The sequence below is a fragment of the Toxorhynchites rutilus genome, chromosome 1 (genome assembly GCF_029784135.1).
Source record: "Toxorhynchites rutilus septentrionalis strain SRP chromosome 1, ASM2978413v1, whole genome shotgun sequence".
Lineage (NCBI taxonomy): Eukaryota > Metazoa > Arthropoda > Insecta > Diptera > Culicidae > Toxorhynchites > Toxorhynchites rutilus.
Window position 1 is genome coordinate 18,355,852 of NC_073744.1, and position 17,539 is coordinate 18,373,390.

The following is a 17,539-nucleotide window of genomic DNA, read 5'->3' on the forward strand; positions in this document are numbered from 1 at the left end:
AGTTGAATGCATTCTAGATATATGCTAGACCACTCTCTAAAACGACGTCATTCGATGATGAAAGGCGGCCATTTGATCAGTGATCGCACTGTATTTCACTAAGTGGCTTACACTGTTGTCCAGAAATGTTGGGCCATTCTCGAAAGCTTGTTAAAAATCTGTTCATTTTTGGCAGAATAATTTTCTAATTCAGCAATTCCTTGCCAAACTGATATAGTGGTTCTCAGATTTTCGTCAAAAGTTGTAATTTTTTACTTTATCGCAGTACATTAGACCCGTATTCCGTACGCATGACTTCGATCGGTATTTCATCCCAGATATTCACCAAACAATTCTCAAAAGTATCCAAAGTGTATCCAATATGTTTTACTTCACCCAGCTTTCCTAGCATGTATCCCTAAATGCGCTAGTCCAACGGATTCAAACCGGGAGAAGATGCGAGCCATTCAGAGGTACTAAATATTTTTGCGAGATAATCCGTGAATCTTCTGTTTCTTGAAAGCTCTATGCCCAAGGTCCTTCTTGATGCCATTTTCCTCTAAAAAAAAATTAAACACTGGTTTTATCACATACAAGTACACTTTAAACATATGTCGTAATCAAAACAAACACAGCCGATTAACAGAACAGGGCAGAGTTTACATCGGGAGGCACTCAAATGTGTGTATCACTTTCACGGTGACACCCTGTAGATGATCGACATATTGAATTGAAGCTAATAAGCTAACCTTCTTTGACAAAATATCGCACTTGCGGTAAGATTGGATTTTAGTCGCATAGGTCTAGTCTAGTCACATAAGACTACTGAACGAAGATTTAAAACATGATAAATATCTATGTATATATATATATATATATATATATATATATATATATATATATATATATATATATATATATGAAACTAATCAAGTAAATGAAACGAAATTTGGCATGTGGAGGTTTTAGGGTGCAATAAATGATTATATGATGGTTAGATACTCCTCCCCCCCTCTTAGGGCGGCTGTCATACACATGAAACACAAATTTCTGCATTATTCGAGAATTAATCAAGCAAATGCAACAAAATTAGGCATCTGGAGGTTTAAGGTGAAGGTGGAAGCTATCCATTGTAGTAGTATAGGTAAATCCACGTGTAAAAATGGGGTAATAGTGTTCGTGAGAGAAGAGCAAAACACACGTTAATCAATTCACTTATCAGCCTGTGTGGCGCTTCATTGACACGACTCTTTGAATACCTTTGGGAAAAAATAACAATTCAATACTAAAGTAAAATATATGAACGACATGTTCCGATGAACAATTGCAAATATAAAAATATATAGAAGGTGTATTTGCATATGAAGTAAAATTATGATTATGCGTGAGCGTAACATGAGCAAATTTATAACACATGCGAATTGGGGCTATTTCGGTATTAACAAGTTCTTCCGCATAGTAACTCGATGTTGATAATTCCTTAATATTTTCCTTCGTTGATCGTATTGTTTTCACATATTCACGTTGGAGAGCCTTAACTCTTCTCTTCGTTGGCCGAGGCATTTTTATTGAATGTAATACTTTCCGTTAACTGTTTTTGAATGCATATGCAGCCGTGGCAGTGTTCCGAGCTCTGCAATACAATTTTCTTCGGGTTCGATTCCCGTTCTGATCGGGGGAATTTTTCTTCAAAGAAATTTCCTCCGACTTGCACTGTGTTCACGCGTATTCTAGATCTTGCCACTCAGAATGCATTCAAGGCGTGTTATTTGGCATAGAAATCTCAACTAAGTACGAATAAAAATTACGCAAGTAATACTACGTTGAGACGGCGAAGTTCCTCTAGGAACGTTAGTGCCATTGAAGAAGAAGAAGAATACAAATTTCTTACCCAATGTTAAAGTTGCTAAAACTTACATTATAGACCCATTAAACGTAAAAATAATAATTGTTTTGATATCAACACAATTTTATTCTTTTGATTTTCATTACATGAAACGCTATGACTCAGGAATAACATTTTATTGAGTGGTTTTTATAGCTGTTTCGGTAATATTGTCTGGCATCAGTGTCGAAAAAATAACGATGCTTTCACCAATACAAACAAAACCAGTGCCGAAGATTGAAAAAAGAAAATTTAACTTTCAGACCACTAGCTCGAGTTTTCCGATGTTTTTCACTATACAGTGCGACAGCAGATGAAAATTTAATATCTTGTGAGTAATCGATTAGAGTTTGGTTAATATTACTTGATGGGAAGTGTGCGAAAACGATCATTTTCTTCAAACTGTTTCGCAAAATTATAGATTTTCGGGCGAGGGGTGAGGGAGAGAGATGAAAGAAATAAGCGCCATTGTGGCAGCCATTTGTGGCTAGCTTCCACCTTCACCTTAAGGGTGCAATAAATGTTTTACGGTGGTTAGATACTCCTCCCCCCTCTCTTAGGGGGGGATGCCATACAAATGAAACACAAATTTCTGCATTACTCGAGAATCAATCAAGCAGACGAAACCTAATTAGACATATGAAGGTTTTAGGGCGCAATAAATGTTTTTACGGTGATTAGATACTCCTCCCCTCCCTCTTAGAGGGGGCTACTATACAAATGAAAAATAAATTTCTGCATAACTCGAAAACTATTCAAGCAAATGGAGTCAAATTTGGCATGAGAAGATTTTAGGGGGCACGAAATGTTTCTATGGTGAATAGACACTCCCCCCCTCTCTAAGCGGAGAATAGGGAGGGATCTGTCTTTATTCTATCATATTTTCTGTATCAAACATTTATTCCATGTAACGGAGGAACATGTTATTTGCAAGTGGTTGAAAAATCTTGAACGAGAATTGTGTCTGAAAATAATCTGATATTATAATGATGAGTTTTGGTAGAAGTACTAGGATTTTTTTAGTAAAAGGTAAATTCAACGGGGTCGGTTAGAAGATCAATCAATGAACAGTTGTGCTATTGGACTCATGAACTTGCGCTTAGTCAGAAAACGTGAATGTTTGAAGGTATTGATAGCAAAAAACAAATTTTGGGCGGGACGAACTTTGCCGGGTCAGCTAGTGCAAAATAATAACTGAAAAACATAACACTTCTCTGATTTTTTAATATATTATGTAAAAAAAACCTCAGATTTCCAGAACCTTTTTCGCGATCCAGGTTCCCGAAGTTGCAGCATTCCCGCAGGCTGACAAGTGCAGTAAAGCTCATGAACGAGCACGTTCTTTCGCTGCACTTGGTTGATGCTGAGAACATGGCGGAGCTGCAACTGAAAGTTTACTGTGCTGCTGTGGCGACCGCCAAAAGTTTAGGATACCGTGTAAGACCAAGAGTCCCTGAAAGGCGTGAGCCTCCATGGCGAAGGAGATTGGAGCAACGGATCCTAAACAAGCACGCCGCATTTGGAAGGCTCATGGCGTATAAAAGAGGCAGCAGATCGGCGAAACTATGTCGCCAAGTTGCTGTGATCGTGCGGCCTACTGAACTTCGCCAGCTGGGAGCTCACCAGCTGACGGAAAAACCCGACACACTGGTACAGCAATTGAGCGTCCTAACAAAACGGCTGAAGCGTTACTCTGACTCTGCAGAGCGCCAACAACAAAATCGAATGTTCGGTGATAACGAAAAGGCGTTCTACAACCACATTAGCGACGAGAAGCCCGACTACCGCGAAGGTTTGCCAGATATTAGCGAGGTGACGAACTTCTGGGCTGGTATTTGGGAGACCCCAGTAGAACATCGCGAAGGGCAAATCTAAAACAATAGCAGAAGCTTTTGGAGAACATTTTGCCAAAGCCTCGTCCAACCATAACTACAAAAGTCTTTTCCAAACCAAAAAAGCCGAATGTGAAAATAAACTCGTTGACTTCAACTCCGATTCTGAGTTTGATTACAACAGGGATTTTTCCATCATCGATCTTGAATGGGCACTTAGTAGAGCTAAAGAAGGCTCTGCAGGACCAGATGAGATTAGCTATCCTATGTTGAGAAACCTGACCTACCTTGGAAGAAAAGTCTTATTGAAACTCTACAATGAGGTATGGTCCAGCGGGAATATTCCCAATTGCTGGAAAGAAGGTTTGATAGTTTCACTTCCGGAACCAGACAAAAACCAACATCTTCTGGACAATTTCCGACCTATAACTCTTTTGAGTTGTGTCGGAAAAGTTCTAGAAAGGATAGTAAATCGACGCTTAAAGACCTTCTTAGAGTCTAATAAGCTACTAGATCCAAAACAGTTCGCTTTTCGTGCGGGAAAATGCACAGAAGATCACCTCGAAGAATTAGAGGCTATTGTACATGACGTTATCGAGAAAGATCACCACGTAGATGTGGCATCACTTGATCTTAGTAAGGCATTTGATCGAGCATGGAGGTACCCATTATTGAAGAGTCTCTTCGACTGGGGGATCCGTGGAAGGCTAGGTTTTTATATTAAAAGTTTCCTAGAAAATAGAACCTTTAGAACCATAGCCAACAACACAAAATCTCCACTGAAAATCCAAGAAAATAGAATTTCCCAGGGCTCGGTTCTATCACCAACCCTCTCCTTGGTTATTATGCAATCGCTTTTTGCAAAAATTCCAGAAGGTGTAAAAATTCTTATTTATGCAGATGATATTGTGCTAGTTGCAGTTAGCGTCGCAACAATCATCAACAAGAAAAAGGCTTCAGAGAGCAATTGATTCCGTTCTAGACTGGGCCCAAAAGCTTGGTTTCGAAATATCTCCGGAAAAATCTAAAGTACTTCATATATGTAGTACAAAAGCTCACTTCAAAATATCCAACCCCACAATTTTCGAAACCCAAATCCCCTCAGTCAAAACTCTTAAAATACTCGGAGCAACCTTTGACAAGAAAGTTAGTTTCATGCCACATCTTCTTCTTCTTCAATGGCACTAACGTTCCTAGAGGAACTTCACCGTCTCAACGTAGTATTACTTGCGTCATTTTTATTAGTACTTAGTTGAGATTTCTATGCCAAATAACACGATTCAAGGCGTTCTGAGTATTCTGAGTGGCAAGCTCTAGAATACGCGTGATCACAGTGCAAGTCGGAGGAAATTTCTTTGACGAAAAATTCCCCCGACCAGAACGGGAATCGAACCCGAACACCCGGCATGTTAGTTATGACGCTAACCACTCGGCCAAGGGAGCACCTGCCCAGGCGTTCAAAAAAGAAGCCCGAAACAGATTAAATTTATTGAAGACAATTTCTGGCAACCTAGCTTTCGGACATAGGAAGTCTCTTTTAAGGATAGTAAACGCTTGTTTACTTCCATAAATTCTCCATGGAGTAAGCATCTTCAGCAGAGGTGGCGAAAAACCGCTTAAAACGATCGAACCGGTGCATAATAAGTCAATAAAGATAGCAGTCGGTGCCTTTGTTACAAGTCCTACTCTCGCTGTTATGGCGGAAAGTGGGCAGCTACCATTCGATCGACTCGTTACGAAGATTGTAACCGATAAATGTATCCGTTACCATTCAATTCCTGACCGCGACCATGATGTCCCATTAATATCTCTGGCGAAGGACCGATTCAAAGAACGCACCAATCAGGATCTTCCCGATATATGTGTACATTCGACGGTTATGGAAAGGAATTGGAATGTGAAACCGCCGAACGTCAACCTTGATTTACTCGAGGAAGTTCGTGCAGGAGATCTCCAATCAAAAGTAAAGGCATGTTTCAATCACCTCGTAGAAACAAAATTCCAATTTAGACATAAAGTTTACACTGATGGTTCTGTAAGCACTGACGGTGTCGGTTGTGGAATTTTTGATAACCGATATACTGGTAGTTTCTCGCTTCCTCCTCAATGCACAATTTTTAGCGCAGAAACTTTTTCGATTCTAATCGCTACCCAAGAGTGCACACATGATTCTCTTCCTACTGTTGTATTTTCTCATTCCGCGAGCTGTCTCCAGGCTGTTCAAAAAGGTAAAAACCTTCATCCATGGATCACTCAAATAGAAGAAGCAGCTTCCAATAAAAATATCACCTTCTGTTGGGTTCCTGGTCATACCGGAACTCCCGGAAACATTGCCGCTGACAAATTAGCCGGCAGGGGTAGTACCCAAGAACTCCCTAATATTCCCATTCCACGCTCTGATGCGAAACTTTTGGGTAAAACAGCAGATCCGCCAAAGTTGGGACATAGCCTGGAGAAACAGTAGAACAATTTTTCTTCTTCTTCTTTCTTTGTTTTTAAGAGGCTTTAAACTTTGCAGTTCATTCGCCTCTTAACAATTTTTCTTCAAGGAATTAAAAACATCACTCTTCCATGGCATGACAGAAATAACAGTAAGGAAAGACGGCATCTCACCCGCCTTCGAATTGGCCACACCAAAGTCACTCATACTCATATACTTCAAAGGAACGAAAAAGCATTGGCCCATGCAATGAGACCCACATTCGGCACATATGGGGCGGTATCTCGGTCATAACTTCACGAATGTTGTCTTTTAAATGTTCAAGAGTTTGCGGAGAGTTGACATAGACACGGTCTTTCGCATAACCCCACAAAAAAAAGTCTAGCGGGTTCAAATCGCATGATCTGGACGGCCAATTGGCATCACCAAAACGCGAAATTATGCGTCCGTCAAATTTCGTTCGCAATATGGCCATGTTCGGTCGTGTTGTGTGGCACGTGGCGCCGTCCTGCTGAAACCACAGTTATCGTCTCGCCATACTCATTTTCAAAGAAATACGGCCCGATGACTACCAGACCATAATGCGCACTAAACAGTGACTTTTGGCGGATGCAATGGCCTCTCAACAATCACGTGTGGATTTTCTGAGCCCCATATACGGAAATTTTGGGTGTTCACATAGCCACCGAGCTCGAAATGTGCCTCATCGCTGAAGAAAATTTGATGCGAAAATTCAGCTTTTTGCTGCTGTTGTTCGTTCGCCCAATCGACGTATGCCCGACGCATTCCATGGTCACCACGCTCTAATTTTTGTACCAGTTGGACGTTATATGGATGTAGGTGCAAGTCCAAATGCAAAATTTGCCACAATGATGTGTTTGACAAGCCCAATTGCTGAGCACGTCGTGGAATCGAAACATTCGGGTCATCCTCCACACTGGCAGCAACAGCAGCAATATTTTCGGCCGAACGCACATTACGATGATGCACAGGTTTCACAATATCCGCTACGGATCCAGTTTGTTCGAATTTACGCACTACATTAGCGATTGTGTGCTCTGTAGGCCGTCTATGACGACCAAAATCCGTCCGTAATGCTCGAAAAACATTTGCCGGTTTTCCATCATTTTTATAGTATAATTTAACAAAATTAACACGTTGTGCGATGCTAAAACGAACCATATTGTAAAATGGCAGACGTTCAACTAACGATATGACGCTTTGGTTGACAGCTATGTCAAACGGTTGTCAGCGCAGGGCTGTATACTTTCGGAAGCCCGAAATGGAAAACCCTGTATATAGTAAAAATTGTTAAAAAAACAAACATTTTTTGGAAAAAAAAATTCGCTTACAAAAAAGTTATTTTGAAAATTAAAATTCATTTTTCTCAAAAACGTATTTTTTTTAAATTCCCAAAAATATATATATGAATAGCCCTCAAAATTTCCAACAAGTCATCCATACATCGGAAGATGGGCTCTTTTACAGGAAAAAAGATTTTCGAACAACTTTTTCATGTTTTCTTTGAAAAAAAATACAACTAATCCTAATTTTGTTAAAAGTCAAGATAGCGATATAGTGTATTCGACAAAGTTTTAGATCTTATTAAAATATGAACTTTCGTCGAAGACATCAAAATTATTTTATAGTTTTATAGTTATAGTTGTTGGAATACAGGTCGGACTCGATTATCCGGAGTTTTTATTAGTTTTTTTCCATGTATATTTCGTTTTTTTAAAATAAAAGAGAAATGTGATTTTTGATTCATCCCCTTAAAGTCAGAAAACACCTTTTCTCACATGAAAAAATTATAGGAGGTTGTGTCCAAGATACGACCGCATTGTTGACGTAGAACTACGCTGTTATTTTATAAAATTCACTTGTTTATACCTTCGGATAGTATTCTATAATGCTGTGACCAACGAAACACTTATGATGACGGAAAACAAACAATGTTAACTGCTTGGAAAAGAGTGAATAATGCCACACAGCTTGTACTCTGCTGTAACACCCATCGATGCAAATTCGCTGATGAGTTTGTCAAGAGCGACCGCCTTCACCACCAGCGGGGGGAGCTTGATTTTGGTTGCTGCCTGGATAACGGCGTTTACATTTTCGACCGACGCGCCGAAATCGCCTACTTCGCTGTTGTTCGATGCGGTGTCACACTCGCGAAGGCTCGGTTCAGTGCGAGCGCTTTTCACTGCACCAACATCGCGTGCATCATTCGATGACGCTTGCCTCGAAATTTTATTGCCCCTGGCAATGCATTCATTTTTTGCAGGGCTCGAGCCTGCCTTCCACTTCTTCTTGTTTATCACACACTACCCGAAGCGTCCAATTTATGACGGGGAAAGAAAAACACACGATACGAATAACGCGAAAAATGAACTGAAAACACCACACGACGATATCCAAGTTGGATTAACACTGGTGGGGTCCAATCTTAGATCGAAGCGCAGCGAAAGCAAACCGTATTGCTCAACAGTCAGATGCCGAATGAAAGTTTGCCTCAGCGAGATCCACTGTTTATACTCTAGGCAAGTATTCCCCTTCATTCTTCTACTTTTCCTTTGTTCACGGAGACCTTAAATCCTACGATTTCCCCTTCGTTGGTCGTCGATAAGTTGCTCGTTATTGACATATCTGTTCGGGAAAGCACACAAATGGACAGAACAAATGTATGGGAAAATGGAAACGCCTCAAGTTTTCATGAATTTTAACCATTTACAAACCAGGGGATTCTAATGTATAGCATATTAAACAAATCTTACGGAATTTCCGATTCGTTTAGTATGTGAATCGCCAAAATCCGTTCGCGGCAAAAGTAGTTATTAACGTTAACTTTATTTCATAAAAACGTGACCTGTTTTCTGATTTGGCACCCTTAATGAAATACGTAGTTCTACGTCAAAATTATAGGAGGTTGTGTCCAAGATACGACCGCATTGTTGACGTAGAACTACGCTGTTATTTTATATAAGTCGCTTGTTTATACCTTCGGATATTATTCTATAATGCTGTGAAATATTAGAAACAACTGCTTAGTAGAATCTCTGAAATGATTTTTTCATTGTAGAATCGGTTGACGATAATTGATTGATGATTCATTCTTGCCCTCGCAAAACAATCGTATGTCGCAATTTATTTCATGTCAATGCATTGAAAATTTACCTCGAAGGCTATTCCGGTGGCCTTTTTCGAAATTGACATAGACTCGGCTACAGTCGATTATATACATGTTGCACCAGCACCATTATTCCATATCTCATAACTACATCAATATATCTTTGGCACCGCATGTAAACAACAACAATGACAACACTTGCAAGTATCAAATATCATGGTACATGTTATTTAGTATTGCCTCAAAGGAATCGCACCTCTAGATATCGTTCGTACAAACTAAGCGTAAACCAAGCGCCAAACAAGCGTTCACCATAGCATGCATACAGAGCCATACATTGGGGGCTTGAAACTACTAGCAGTATAAACATTCCTCATCATTTTGCGCTATTCTCAAAAGAAACGCTTCTGTTAATATTACTGGCCTCGAAAAGAGTTGCATTACTTTCTCATGCTCGAGAGAAGCGCAGCTGTCACCCTTAGTGGAGGAAGTTTTGCTACTGGCAAGCAAAACCTAATCACATACAAAATTCCAGAACATTTACTTTCTTGATGACTAAACAAGAAAAATAAACTCTTTTTGTTAATAACAACCTCGAGAACAGTAGCAATGCTTCATTATAATCAATATTAGCGCAAACGCAATCCAAGTTGAAGGCAGTTTTGCGACTGGCACGCGAACCCAAATAACTTATAACATTCCAGTAAGACATTCAAGATGCTTGGTATTCCCAAATAATTTTTTGGTGCACAACCTTAACGTCTGCTTCGCCATAACGTCAGTTTAATGCATCGATGCATTCTCAAAAGCACCAACGAAGCCCTTATGATGACGGAAAACAAACAATGTTAACTGCTTGGAAAATGACTGAATTATGCCACACAGCTTGTACTCTGCTGTAACACCCATCGATGCGAATTCGCTGATGAGTTTGTCAAGAGCGACCGCCTTCACCACCAGCGGGGGGAGCCTGGGCGTTTACATTTTCGACCGACACGCCGAAATCGCCTACTTCGCTGTTGTTCGGTGCGGTGTCACATTCGCGAAGGCTCGGTTCAGTGCGAGATCTTTTCACTGCACCAACACCGCGTGCATCATTAGGTGACGCTTACCTCGAAATTTTATTGCCCCTGGCAATGCGTTCGTTTTTTGCAGGGCTCGAGCCTGCCTTCCTCTTCTTCTTGCGTCCAATTTATGACGCGGAAAGAAGAACACACGATACGAATAACGCGAAAAACGAACAGAAAAATCAAACGACGATTTCCAGGTTGGATTAACACTGGTAGGAAGGAAGGTCTTGAATTATAGAGACTTTAAACTTTTGCAGTTCATTCGTCTCTAGCCTTGAGAAAGGCCCTTTGAAAACTCTACTCTATTCTACTCCAGCGCTACCACCTCCGCCCTCTTGCCTTGAGAAAGGCACTCGATCCCTCGCCGTCCAGCCCGTCCAGCAACGATGCTGTCCAGTCGGTGTCCACACAAAGAATGTTAACACTGGTGGGGTCCAATCTTAGATCGAAGCGCAGCGAAAGCAAAGTGAACTGGATTACTCAACAGTCCGATGCCGAATGAAAGTTTGCCTCAGCGAGATCCACTGTTTATACTCTAGGCAAATATTCCCCTTCATTCTTCTTCTTTTCCTTTGTTCACGGGGACTTTAAATCCTACGATTTCCCCTCCGTTGGTCGTCGATAAGTTGCTCGTTATTGATAGCTCTATAGCTCTCGTCAAAAAAATAATTTATCCAGATTCTCTCAGGAGGTGATAGACGATCATATTTGATGAAAAAATCCTCTTACGCATATATTCGAATTTCAACAATCACAGAGTTACAGAACTTTTTTTTTTGTTTCGGACTCTGTTGCTTCAAACTGGCTCTACATTAAAAAGTACGCTACGGAAGACGATTCTGATTCTGATGCTTTCATGGAAGTGGAACAACTTAATTAGTGAATTTTAATAACATTTTGGAGGTGAAACACTTAAATGTTAATAATTTTCAATTTGTTATTTTTAATTTTATCCTAAAAAAATATATTAAACTAGATTATTTCTATCAATTGAAATGAAGTTCTCAAACCGCTCCACAATTTGTTCTTCGACGCACAACTTCTATCTTTCTTAATTTGACTGCAATATCGATATAAACAATTCCTGGTGAAAATTCACGCGAAGTCTTCAAAAATCACGATTTTTACACCACTGTATATGTAATAGCCACCTAAACTTCACCTTAACGTTGAAAGGTTACATTTCTTCATGAAATAAGCCACATTTGAAATATAAAAAAATATTTTTTTCCAAATTGAATATAATCGAGTCCAAAATTGTATATAATCAAATCACATATAATCGAGTCTGTATATAATCGGGTCCGACCTACACTGTATTCTATTAGTCAAATCATTTCATTTGATACCAATATTGAGAGGATTGCAAAAAATACAAAGTCGACCATTTTGTGGCGACGCCCTTTCGAATTTATGTTGTTCATAGTGTAATGTATTCTCCAAATCAAGCTATACAGCCATTTTTTCGCGGCGGCCAAATTGAATTCTTCAAGATCATCCAAATTGAATTCTTCAAGACCATGGAATACGCAGTTTTATAATGACAGTAGAATTAAATATATGTTCTAAATTTCAGATCAAACATTTAACAGGAACGGGGTCAATTTTATATTAATGTGGGACAACCCAACAAACATTCAAACATTCATAGAAACAGGTCAAGCTGAATGAAACCATTCAAAAAGTAATAAGTTGTTTAGGGACTGCGGCCATCTTGAAATTGGATTTTTCATAAATAACTGTTTTCTACTAGTCAAGCCCCTTCATTTGATACCCATATTGATGGGGTTGTGAAAAAAATATACATGGCGCCATTTTGTGGTAGTGGCCATTTTGGATTTGATTTTTTTCATAAATAACTGTATTCTACTAGTCAAGCCCTTTCGTTTGATACCCATATTGATGGGGTTCTGAGAAAATATGTAATCCGCCATTTTGTAGTGGCCGCCATATTGGATTTGCATTTTTCATAAATAACTGCATTCTACTAATCAAGCCCTTTCTTTTCATACCCATGTTAGCTATTCAATATCTATATTCTATATTATATAGATATATTATTATATCTATATATCTATATTATTATACAAATTATTCAAAATTTCCGAAAATCAAAAATAAAATACTCCGGATAATCGAGTAATTTATAATAAGACTCCTGAAAAAAATCATGTTTTGCTCGTAACATTTTTGTGTGTGAATTCTCACGTTTGACATGTTTCTAAATAGAGAAAAGTTAACAGATCATGCAAATTGCGATAATTTATACATACAAATGTAACGAATAGAACATTAATAGCATTTTTTCAAAGAAAAACATGAAAAATCTGTTGCTCGAAAAACTTTTTCCATGTAAATGTGCCCATCGTCCAATGTATAGAAAACTTGTTGGAAATTTTAAGGGCTAATTATATCTATTTTTTCACAATTTTTCGCACATTTTTTCGAGAAAAATGGATTTTAATTTTCAATTTTTTTTACAATGAAATTTTTTTCCAAAAAATTCTTTGATAATTTTAAATCCAGTTGAGTTGGCATAGAATTCGTCATATGGGATGTACAAATAAGCTCGGTCAGTTCTTCGGAAATGGCAGTTGTTTTTTTTTGTATAATAATAGATGATTTGGGCGATTGCAGAAAGCGCGGAGTTTCATATACACATTTTGGTTTTTACTGTGTTAAAATAATCGAATTTTGTCAATCAACGAAGCAGTTTTCTATGCCCTAATTAGAAGAAATGTGGAAGCGATCAGGCGTAGTGGTAACATCCATACCTCTCACGCAGAGATCACAAGTTCAATTCTCACTCCCGACATTCTTCCAAAAATGGAAATAAAAGTGACGAACCAGCCGAAATGTGTTGAAAGTCACTATAATAGAGAGAAAAAAAATAATTAGAAGAAACGCTTGGCTGACGCCCGAATATTTGTTGAAACTAGTGGTAATATGTGGTAATATGACATCTTCCACTTCTTCAAGCGATTCAATGCACGGTCGTGAAAGACAATGTTATCATCGCTTGCATAATGTACTGCGTTGTTCGGAAAGTTCGTGCTTCCACAGATGATGACCAATTTGAGACGCTGATAAAGATACTCGGTACACCGTACACCACATAACAGATATCTGAAACTTCTGGCCATATCGTGAAGCTTGGCTAAGGAAATCGCTACGTTCATTTACGATTATGTCCAGGACAAACGTTCAGAGTTAACCGATATGATAGGCGACGTGTTCCATGGATCCACGACAAGTCGACATTTTTTTTTTTTGGGATGGTTGGTTTTTTTTTTATCCCATCCGTTTATTAGGCTCATTTAGCAATTCAGCTGTCACAGAGCCGAATTTATTCGTATACATTTTTATGTTAAGATAACTATTGTTGTATATTATTTAGGCTTAAGATTCCTATCCATCGATAAACATTTGTTTTTTTATGTATAACACAGTAGCTGTTTAGGCCTAAGAATATTCCAATTCTATCGATACACAACACATGCCGCCTTTTTCGGCGTTAGAATATTCCTATTGTTCGAATGTTCACAGTTGGACTGTTCACAACGGGACTGCTGATATGAGGCTTCCATTGCTGTGTTAGAATTAGCACCAATTACCGATGCAGCAGATCGTAATGTGAGCGGTAAGGGACTGGGATTACCGACACATGATGATTGTTGCGTGGACGTAGTAGCTAGAATAACACACAAAGATGGTCAGTTGAGGGGCCCTGAGTTATTAGCTCATGAAGCTAAGACTGCTATCAACACAGCCAAGCACAACAGTTGGGTTAAATTCGTCAGCGAAATTAATCCCAACGCGTCAACAAAGGAGTTATGGAGTAAGATTGGCAGGCTTCATGGAAAGAAAAGAAGCAAAGAATATAATCTTCTAATTAACGGTCAATACACCAATGACCGGAAAATCATCGCCGAGGCGTTTGGAGATTTCTTTGCATCCGCCTCCTCCAATCAAAACTACGACCAAACCTTTCTAACCCACAAAACGGAATGCGAAAGAATTCCCATCGATTTTCATACCGATGTGGAATTTGACTTCAACAAAAACCTCTCCCTCAAAGAGCTCGATTGGGTACTGAACAAAGTCAAACAAGGATCCACAGGACCTGATGACATCAGCTACCCTATGCTTAAGAATCTACCCCATCTCGGGAAAAAAGCACTTCTGAAGCTCCTCAACAAAGTCTGGGACAGTGGAACCCTCCCCAGTTGCTGGAAAGAGGGTTTAATGATCTGTATCCCGAAACCAGACATGAACAATCATCTTCTTGACAATTTCCGCCCCATCACTCTCCTAAGTTGTGTTGGGAAAGTCTTGGAAAAAATGATCAATCGACGCTTAACGACTTTTCTAGAGTCAAATAAGCTGATTGATCCCAGACAATTCGCCTTCCGTGCGGGAAAAGGTACAGAAGATTGCCTTGTAGCAATCGAAAAAATCCTAGACGACGCAACTGAAAAATTACACCACATTGATATTGTTTCCCTGGATTTATCCAAGGCCTTCGATCGGGCATGGAGGTACCCAGTGCTGAAAAGCCTTTTCGACTGGGGGATTCGTGGGAGATTAGGTCTCTTCGTTAAAAGTTTTCTAGAAAACCGGTCTTTCAAAACCGTTATTAACAACCACCAATCTTCTCTAAAAATCCCAGAAAACGGCTTCCCACAAGGCTCAGCACTTTCACCAACCCTCTTCAACATTGCCATGCAATCTCTATTCGAGATTATCCCGGGCCATATAAAGATCATAGTCTATGCAGATGACATCATTCTTATCTCTACGAGCTGCTTCGGCTTAATTCAGAGAAAGAGGCTTCAAAAAACCTTAGACTCCATCCAAAACTGGGCTCTAAAAACAGGTTTTAAAATTTCCCCGGAGAAATCCAAACACATACATATCGGAAAAGCTCTCAGAAGGAGAACCTATCTTCAGCTCAACAAAATCCCGATCCCTACAATGAGGACATTGAAAACAATAGGGGTTACTTTCGACAAGAAACTCAATTTCCTATCACATTCCCAAAAGACCAAAATAGCCACCAGAAAGAAACTGAACATCATCAAGGCTATCGCAGGCAACCTATCCTCTGGTCATAGAAAGACGCTGCTAAATGTTGTAAATGTTTGGTTGGTCCCACAAATCCTTTACGGAATAGGCACCTTCAGCCGTGGAGGGGACAGGGTGTTAAACACCATTCAACCAATTTACAATAAAGCAATTAGGCTCGCAATTGGCGCTTTTCCCTCCAGTCCCACTCTTGCTGTAATGGCAGAAAGTGGGCAACTTCCCTTCACCCACCTGGTAACAAAAGCCATCACCAATAAAGCCATCCGTCACTTGTCACTCCCTGAAAGCGACCACAATGTCCCATTAATACATAGGGCTAAAACATGGTTCAAAAATCTCACGAACAAAGATCTTCCCGATATATGTGAACGTTCATCTGCGACGGGAAGAAATTGGAACGTCAAACCGCCGAACATTAACCTTGAACTTCTCAAGGCAGTTCGGGCGGGAGACCCTTCTCCAAAAGTCAAAGCCTGCTTCAATAACCTCGTTGCATCCAATTTTCAAATTAATCACCAGGTATACACAGATGGTTCAGTCAATTCCGATGGAGTTGGATGTGGAATTTTTGAGAGTAGATACATAGGTAGCTTTTCTCTTCCACCGCAATGCTCCATCTTCAGTGCGGAAGCTTTCGCCCTTTTAATAGCTACCCAAGAATGCACCCATGATTTTCTTCCTACCACAATATTTTCCGACTCAGCTAGCTGTCTCCACGATCTTCTAAGTGGAAACAGCAAACACCCATGGATTAAGCAAACAGAAGAGGCTGCTTCAAATAAAAACATCTCCTTCTGCTGGGTTCCTGGTCACTCAGGAATACGCGGAAACACAGCCGCCGACATACTGGCCGGCAAGGGCAGCCAAATAGAACCCCGAGACATGCCCTGTCCTCCATCTGACATTGTCCGCTGGGTAAAACAGCAAGTCCGTGAAAGTTGGGACATAGGTTGGATAAACAGCCGTCCCACTCATCTTCATAAAATTAAAAATTCCACTCTCCCTAGGGAGGACCGTCTCAATAGTAGGGAAAGGCAAGTCCTTACCCGTCTTCGAATTGGGCACACTAACTTCACCCACTCACACTTGTTCTGCAGAGCCGAAAAACCCCAATGTGCTTGCAACGAAGCTCCGGTTTCCGTTAGCCATCTTTTACTTGAATGTCAACATACCAAAGATGCTCGAGTCCGACACAACATAGGTCAGAGTCTCCGAGATATCCTCAGTAGAGACGAGACCCAAGAAACCAATTTAATTGTGTTTCTGAAAGAAACCGACTTCTTTGGTAAAATCTAAATCGAAATACTAAATACCTTGGAAATTGCTTATTAAAGTTCGCCACTTCACAGTCATGTATGCGTGTTTATGTGTGTATACACATGTATGTACGGGTCGGAAGGAAGGAATTCATACATGTATATACACGCATTCAATAATAATAAATAACAAATAATATAATATATACTTTCATACCCACATCTACCTTCTATCCATTACATTATACTTTAATCAACTTCCTATTCCTACAGCCACACTCACCAAGGAGGATAAATTCATTAAATAAACCTCTCCATTTTTCAGCTCTACTATATACCATTAAATTCAAAACCACTATATTTTATTATCTATTCAAACTGTATTTCATTTCATTCACCCCACCCCACACCCACTCCTCCCCTCTTTCCTTCCCATACCACTCCCACCCCCTTCCACTCCTCTAATCCCACCCAAATCCTTTCCACTCCTTTCCTTCCTATCCTCCTGAGAAGGGCCTTTTTGTTTTTGACGTAGGACTACGTCTTTCATTTCTATACCGGGGTGTAAAATCAAAGTTTCGAAAACGAAAGCGTTACGCCGGAGACCGAGATTTTGAGCGTTAATAGCTCCTAAACAAATGAACGAAATGGTATGATAAACACTTCATTCGAAAGATAAAATGTCTACGCGTTATATACTTGTTACTTTTTGATCCAAAAACTTGTTTCAATAGTCTTAAAATTGCTTTCAAAACAGGCTATTGAAATCACCAATCGGTATATAAGCGAGCGGCGCTCGGAAATCCACTCAGTTCTAATTGAACAGCGATGGGAGCATGTTGTCGCTGTTGTGGTGAAGCTCTTT